Source organism: Bufo bufo, chromosome 1 (genome assembly GCF_905171765.1).
Source record: "Bufo bufo chromosome 1, aBufBuf1.1, whole genome shotgun sequence".
NCBI lineage: Eukaryota > Metazoa > Chordata > Amphibia > Anura > Bufonidae > Bufo > Bufo bufo.
This window is the reverse complement of record NC_053389.1, coordinates 603232866-603241529: the sequence shown is the minus strand read 5'-3', so window position 1 is coordinate 603241529 and position 8664 is coordinate 603232866.

Genomic DNA, 8664 nt, shown 5'->3' with positions numbered 1-8664 from the left:
GTCCATTTAACCGCTTGAGAAACAGACCGCATAATGAACGCATATATTAGCGGGGACTGAGTTACACGCAATCGCGTGCAGCGGTGAAATAAGTTGTGGACTAACCAAATCTGTGACTAATCAAGTGTACTGTATGTGCATGCATGTCAATCTACCTGTGAATTAACATAACAACTAGCCCGACCATATGGACACAATATAACTATTGAACAGACCATATAACAAACATAAAAGGAGGAAATATCAAAGCTAGCGCAACAGTATATCATATCATTGATCACACGCTCCGATTGAACAAAGCTGCTATTATATTTTAAATTTTTTTAAACATTTTATGAGCAAGCTCCACATTCAAAAGGGACAGTATATGAAAGTGACGTCTATTACTGTATATTTATGTGAATGTTTTACACACATTCCAAAAATTACCTAAAGGCCTATCCATTGAATCTCCCTCAATGGAATTTACATGCATCTGGTGTCACTAGGAGAATAATTACAGCAAGTTCACTATCTTCCAATGCTTGTACACGAGATTGCCACTCACACTCAGAGACTTATCTCACGTACATTGGTGGCTGAATAGTCAAAGAAAACCTAGGTCTACAGTATCTGCATTTACATGCCTAGTCTGCAAGCAAGCTGCAATTCTATCTTAAAGGGACAGAACATTTCTGAACAAAAGCACATGTCCACAAAAAGCTCTGTGGATTCCTCTGTCACTGGAACAAAGCAAATGCATCATGTGTCTAACAACTTGACACAATGATCAAACGACACTAAAGATTAGATAGAACTATAAGGCAACCAGGGATGAGTTCCATAACAATCTAAATGACTTATGGCAGGGATGCTCAACCTGCGGCCCTCCAGCTGTTGCAAAACTACTGTACAATTCCCAGCATGCCCTAATAGCTGTAGGCTGTCCAGGCATGCTGGGAGTTGTAGTTTTGCAACAGCTGGAGGGCCGCAGGTTGAGCATCTCTGATTAATGGGAAAGAGCTAAACATGATATCACAGCAGCTTTTTCACACTTTGACAATGCAACAGAGTTGTTGCAGCTTTGAATCTTTTATCTTCCGCATATGATCACTGTGAGGAATATGGATTATTATTTTATGTCAGCCTTGTTCCCACACCAGCCCTCTGCTGTCAGATAGCAGAGGTAGTGAACTCCACAGGGAGAACTTCTGGCAGGCCACCTTTGTTTAAAATTTCTCACCTCCATTCAGACAGCCCGGATCCGGCAGGAAAACTTCCCTGCAGGGGGTCTAGGCCATTCCCGAGTTCAATGAACATTATCAGACATCATGGAACCGGCGATTCATAAGGAATTATGAATTGCCCGTCCATCACAGACAAACCATATACACATTTGTGTCAATGTGGCCACGATGAACAGGCCCGTGGTCATAGTTGGTGGTGGGATGCCAGGGACGGGAGATATACATATCTCCCCACAGAAACCAGATAATGGTACCATGCTTGGACTCTACTAGTAGCCGGAAGCCAGGCGGATCCATTGGTCCCAGAACCAGCTCCCTGCGACATTCTGGTCTGGAGCCATGAACCCTAATCAGTTTTGGGGCTCATTTGCTGCCAACCCCAGCAGAGGGGGAGTGGACCCCTCCCAGAGGCTGGGAGGGGAGGGGCCGGCTACAGGTTAAAAGGCTTGTGCCAGCAAGCAGGCGTGTCTTTTCTCTGAAGGGAGGTCACATCGTGCCATGTGTTTAAAGGGACCTGCAACCTGCTGATATCACTGCTGCCCATGTGACTATAGCCAAGAACTCATCACAACCCAAAGGACTCATATACCTGGTAAACTGACTTATTGTTCTGCTTAACCCTGTTGTACTCTATCACCTGTATTTGTAACCTCAGATCACTGTATATATTTTCTGTGTGTATAGTGTTATTTCTAGTGAGCCCTTAAGGCGATTAAATACATAATTTAATCTTGTGCTGTCTTGCATCTCGATCACGAATCCCCACATCCGTGTTTTTCACCTAGTAATACGCTACTGCGGGTTGGTTTCTTACCCTATATAATTTCGTTAGCGGACCGGGCTTATATCAAACAAGAAACTGGTGGCAATATACCTAGGCTGAGAAAGCGCTGTTTCACTGCGGCAGTGAAAAGGCTCTCTCAGCTTGTTGCCTCTCTGTGCCCGCGTGGACAGGAGGTGTCTGTGTAAACTGTATCAAGCTGACCTTACCTGCTCCTCCAGGAGGGCGTAACGTCACGCCTTGGTAACCAGTGACCATACCCTATCTCGCTGGCTATACGTATTTGATGTCCGACATCAGTCGGAGTACGGTATTCATCACAATCGCTACCAGCAACTGTCCGCAAAGTACATCACATTCCTGAGTAACTCTGACATTGATAATGACTCAGCAGAGCTAGCTGAGAGAAAGATTGTACTCCAAAAAGTGGATGCCTTGGTACAAGATTCCAGGGAAAAGGAAGAACTGAGCATCGCACACTTGCAAGAGGTTAGATCACATCGATTGTCAACCAAATGTACATCTCCATCTACCAGATTATTTCATTCCAGAAGGTCAGCATTATGTTACAGAAGAATCTATTGTTAGAAGTTTCTTTGCTAAAAAGGAAGCAGAGGTAAGGGCAAACATGGCAACAAAAGAAGCAGAGGTAAGGGCAAAAATGGCACAGAAGAAAACAGAAGTAGCCGAAATGAAAGCTCATTTAGAAATTCTCCAAATGGAAAAGGAAGAAGTAGCTACTGTGGGGATTTGCTCTGGTAGACAGGCTTATGGACGCAGTACAGAGGCAATGACAACGTCTTTATGTCTGAGACTGCTGGCTGGGTTTTTATCCCAAACCAAAACCCGGCCTGGAACGTGGGGAACAGCCACCCACCCTGCATTTTGGCTGCTCCCAGTAAGAGCCGGCCCGGATAGGCTTTACAGCCACACTAAATACTCAATAGTGTCAGTCAGCACTAGCTGCCGCTGACACTTAAAATTACTGACTCTTACCTCACCAAGGCCAGGAACCTCGGTGACACATATCTTCCGTCAATGACGGCCCCTTGCGCTTTCCTACACTACCTAAGGCAAGTTTTATACAGGGAACAGCCTGCCATATCTCATTGCCGGAAGCTTAAATGTCGCCGTCCGGCCCCATTAACACAGCGTAGTGTCCAGAGCATGGAGGCGCTACCAGGAGACAGGCCAGTACATCAGGAGACGTGGAGGAGGCCGTAGGATGGCAACAATCCAGCAGCAGGACCGCTACCTCCGCAGGACCGCTACCTACCTTTGTGCAAGGAGGAACACTGCCAGAGCACTGCAAAATGACCTCCAGCAGGCCACAAATGTGCATGTGTCTGCTCAAACCATCAGAAACAGACTCCATGAGGGTGATATGAGGGCCCGACGTCCACAGGTTGGGGTTGTGCTTACAGCCCAACACTGTGCAGGACGTTTGGCATTTGCCAGAGAACACCAAGATTGGCAAATTCGCCACTGGCGCCCTGTGCTCTTCACAGATGAAAGCAGGTTCACACTGAGCACATGTGACAGACGTGACAGAGTCTGGAGACGCCGTGGAGAACGTTCTGCTGCCTGCAATATCCTCCAGCATGACCGGTTTGGCATTGGGTCAGTAATGGTGTGGGGTGGCATTTCTTTGGAGGGCCACACAGCCCTCCATGTGCTCGCCAGAGGTAGCCTGACTGCCATTAGGTACCGAGATAAGATCCTCAGACCCCTTGTGAGACCATATGCTGGTGCGGTTCGCCCTGGGTTCCTCCTAATGCAAGACAATGCTAGACCTCATGTGGCTGGAGTGTGTCAGCAGTTCCTGCAAGACGAAGGCATTGATGCTATGGACTGGCCCGCCCGTTCCCCAGACCTGAATCCAATTGAGCACATCTGGGACATCATGTCTTGCTCTATCCACCAACGTCACCTTGCACCACAGACTGTCCAGGAGTTGGCAGATGCTTTAGTCCAGGTCTGGGAGGAGATCCCTCAGGAGACCGTCCGCCACCTCATCAGGAGCATGCACAGGCATTGTAGGGAGGTCATACAGGCACGTGGAGGCCACACACACTACTGAGCCTCATTTTGACTTGTTTTAAGGACATTACATCAAAGTTGGATCAGCCTGTAGTGTGTTTTTCCACTTTAATTTTGAGTGTGACTCCAAATCCAGACCTCCATGGGTTGAAAAATTTGATTTCCATTTTTTAATTTTTGTGTGATTTTGTTGTCAGCACATTCAACTATGTAAAGAACAAAGTATTTCAGAAGAATATTTAATTAACTCAGATCTAGGATGTTATTTTTGTGTTCCCTCTATTTTTTTGAGCAGTGTACTAAGGTCTCCTTGTGGCCCCACTGTCCTATACCATATAATGTGGCACGGACACAGGGATTTAGAAATGAATAGGTCTGCATTTGATCCACAAAAATGCATTACATACAGCACTGCTAAACATACAGGGTAATACAGCACCACATACCTCTTACATCCAGTGATGTTTCCTCTGATGTAGATATTATCTTTCCTCATCTTATCCATTCAGGCCATGACGATTTCTTTCAGCCATGTATCATCTTTGGAGGGTTTGAAACACATCTTAGATTCCTCACTTTTCCATAATCCTCCCCCTCCTGGTGCCCCAATATTGTCATCCTGCTGCTATCCCCAATACTTGCAGCATACGGCTAGGTTACCCGACACTGCTATATCATAACGTGTATTTCCCTTTAAGCCAGTTAGGCCTGTTGCAGGCAATCCTTGTTCCAGTCAGCAGAGGGAGCTCCCAGTTGAGTATAAATAGGCTAGGGCCTAGCCTAGGAAGGGAGTTCAGAAGTTTCCAGAGTCAGTGCTGGGAGAGACAGAGGCAAGTCCAGAAAAGCAAGAGGTACTAAAGATAACAGAGGAGGTACTTGATCATTATAAAACCAAGAATATCAGCCAGAGCTAGGGCATTGGGCCTTGGAGAAGAGTTTCTATGTTCCAGGATCAGTCAGGAATAGAGTGCAAGCCGCCTGTACTACAAATCCTGTGTTTAACACTCTGAAGTCACCTTGCTATATATTGCCTGCATCAAATGTACTGAAACCAGCTGTCTGCAAAGGAACTGCGCTTCCATCTATGTCCATGCATGATGACTACTAAAGTTTGAGTTCTGTTTTAACATCACGTGGTTCCTCAGTTATTCCTGCTATCAGCAAACGGCGTGCCACCGTTTAATTGGCACTGGCGTCACGAACATTACTTATCATTACCTGCCTTGCAGAGAGTCAGCTGTCTCAGGTTAGTGGTCACAATTGCACTACAACACCCAGGAACACTATTAACCCTAACTTGAGTACGCTGCATACTGCGCCCCCCAATGTCCACAAACACTGTACTGCAAAAATAATAGAGCCATATAGATTTGTTGTAGAAATATTATCTGTTGTAGAAATATTAATATTAGAAATCCGCTCTCCAATGTCTTTGTGTAAGGAAAGGTAAAAATCTCAACCGCAGAGTCAGACACAGGTGTTTTCATGTTAAGTTCTGCTGAGCAACTGCCCCGCCCTGCTCAGTCTGTTCACTTTTATTTACTCACAAAAGGTGTAAAAGGGGCTGGCCCAAGACAAGGATGCAGGAAGTGATGACACAGGAAGACAAGACACCATCATTTAGAATACCCTAGCCAACAAACACATGTATACAATAATCTACCATTACGACTGGAGCTAATTTTATCTAGCCTTGCTCAGTGATCAATGCCAGATAAAGTTACTATGATCCTCATGCATGTTTATTTACAGGACAACGTCATTATCTCCAGCGGCTGATCAGGCGCACTAGAGACCACAAACGCACGTTCCTTTCGTTATATTGTTCTCTTAACAAATGCATCCACGCCAAGCCAATAAATCCACGTCTTGCGCGGGGGCCCTAGCCGGCGTCCATAAATCAGCCAACAAAACACTGCTCTGCTGAACACATCAGTCTTCCCGGGCCCACAGCCCAGCGCATAGCACATGGACCATTCGCCGACGGAGACCTCTGCCCCCAGCAGCTGTGACAGGACATACACAGATATCCACTCCAATGGTTTACCCTGACCAGTGGCGTACACACAATCCATGGGGCCCCGGTGCAAAACTAAACCATGGGGCCCCCACCCAACCTCCCTCCACCAGCAGCAGAGTTAGGCTACTTTCACACCTGCGTTAGGTGCGGATCCGTCTGGGGGGCTGGTGTTGCTGCGGGCTTTTCCTGCCAGAGATTGCCGCTACACCCCCCCCTGGTCATCTGCCAGGGGGGATGCTTGGGGGCCTAGTGTGCCCTGTTGCTGCGGGCTTTTCCTGACATTGGGCCCGCAACCAATCCCCCCCCTGGTCATCTGCCAGGCCCAGGGGGGGGGGGGGGGGGTGCCTAGGGGCCTAGTGTGCCCTGCTGCTGCGGGTGGCCCTGCGGGCTTTTCCTGCCAGAGATTGCCCCTGCACCCCCCCCCTGGTGGTCATCTGCCAGGGGAGTGCCTGGGGGCCTAGTGTGCCCTGCGGGCTTTTCCTGCCATTGGGCCCGCAACCAATCCCCCCCCCCGGTCATCTGCCAGGCCCAGGGGGGGTGCCTGGGGGCCTAGTGTGCCCTGCTGCTGCGGGCGGCCCTGCAGGCTTTTCCTGCCATTGCCGCTACCCCTCCCCCCGGTCATCCGCCAGGGGGGATGCCTGGGGGGCTGGGGGCCTAGTGTGCCCTGCGCGGGCTTTTCCTGCCACTGCCAGAGAGACGACGAGTAGTGCCAGCCCAGGGTCCGGTCGTGTCCGGTCCCCCCCTGGCTTTTACTTACTTACCGTCGAGTTACCGGCTGGCAGGGGAACTTGTCTTCAGTTCTTCTGTTCTTCCGGTCGGCGCCTTGGCGGTCCTCTTCTATCTGACGTCCTCTCTGAGTCACGTCCGGCTCCCGTCTGAGTTCAGGCGCGTGTTCCCGCGAGACCTGCACAGGAGTTCACACAGGTCTCGCAGGAGTTCACGGGCCCGGCGCCGGCGCTGACCGCAGGGAGGACTCGGAGGAGGGCGGCAACTTAAATGTGAATCAGAGTCATCGGACGGATGCCAGAGTCAGACACAGTTGCAGCAGGGGCCAGGGGTCCGCAGGCGCAACTGCGACCCCTATATGTACGCCACTGACCCTGACACTGAGAGACATGATGACAATACTGACCCTGACACTGAGAGACATGATGACAATACACAATATATTAAATACACATCCTAATAAAATTTCCACAACAGATTATACTCCCATAGTTATAGTGCTCCCAGGCTGCCCCCAATAGTAATAGTGCCCCCCTACAGTAGCCCCATTAGTAGTAGTGCCCTCCATATTTTGCCCAATAATAATGCCCCCAGAGTACCCCCTATATTAATAATGATCCCGGGCCTAGGGCATTAATGCCCCCATATGTAATGTCTCCCCCAGTAGTATAATGTCCCATATACAGAATATAATGCTCTCCCCACCAAAGTATAATGCCCCAATATATAATGCTCTTCCCCTATAGTATATTGCCCCCATATGTAATGCTCTCCCCCCTTCTAGTATAATGCACACTCCTCTGCACTGTGGAGGAGCACCCTGTAATGAAGCAGGTCAGTCAGTGCAGTGTTATGGAGGAGCAGTATGGACACACACTCCTCTGCACTGTGGAGGAGCACCCTGTAATGAAGCAGGTCAGTCAGTGCAGTGTAATGGAGGAGCAGTATGGACACACACTCCTCTGCACTGTGGAGGAGCACCCTGTAATGAAGCAGGTCAGTCAGTGCAGTGTTATGGAGGAGCAGTATGGACACACACTCCTCTGCACTGTGGAGGAGCACCCTGTAATGAAGTAGGTCAGTCAGTGCAGTGTTATGGAGGTGCTTTATGGACACACACTCCTCTGCACGGTGGAGGAGCACCCTGTAATGAAGCAGGTCAGTCAGTGCAGTGTTATGGAGGAGCAGTATGGACACACTCCTCTGCACTGTGGAGGAACACCCTGTAATGAAGCAGGTCAGTCAGTGCAGTGTAATGGAGGAGCAGTATGGACACACACTCCTCTGCACTGTGGAGGAGCACCCTGTAATGAAGCAGGTCAGTCAGTGCAGTGTTATGGAGGAGCAGTATGGACACACACTCCTCTGCACTGTGGAGGAGCACCCTGTAATGAAGCAGGTCAGTCAGTGCAGTGTAATGGAGGAGCAGTATGGACACACACTCCTCTGCACTGTGGAGGAGCACCCTGTAATGAAGCAGAAGGTCAGTCAGTGCAGTGTTATGGAGGAGCAGTATGGACACACACTCCTCTGCTCTGTGGAGGAGCACCCTGTAATGAAGCAGAAGGTCAGTCAGTGCAGTGTTATGGAGGAGCAGTATGGACACACACTCCTCTGCACTGTGGAGGAGCACCCTGTAATGAAGCAGGTCAGTCAGTGCAGTGTAATGGAGGAGCAGTATGGACACACACTCCTCTGCACTGTGGAGGAGCACCCTGTAATGAAGCAGAAGGTCAGTCAGTGCAGTGTTATGGAGGAGCAGTATGGACACACACTCCTGTGCACTGTGGAGGAGCACCCTGTAATGAAGCAGGTCAGTCAGTGCAGTGTTATGGAGGAGCAGTATGGACACACACTCCTCTGCACTGTGG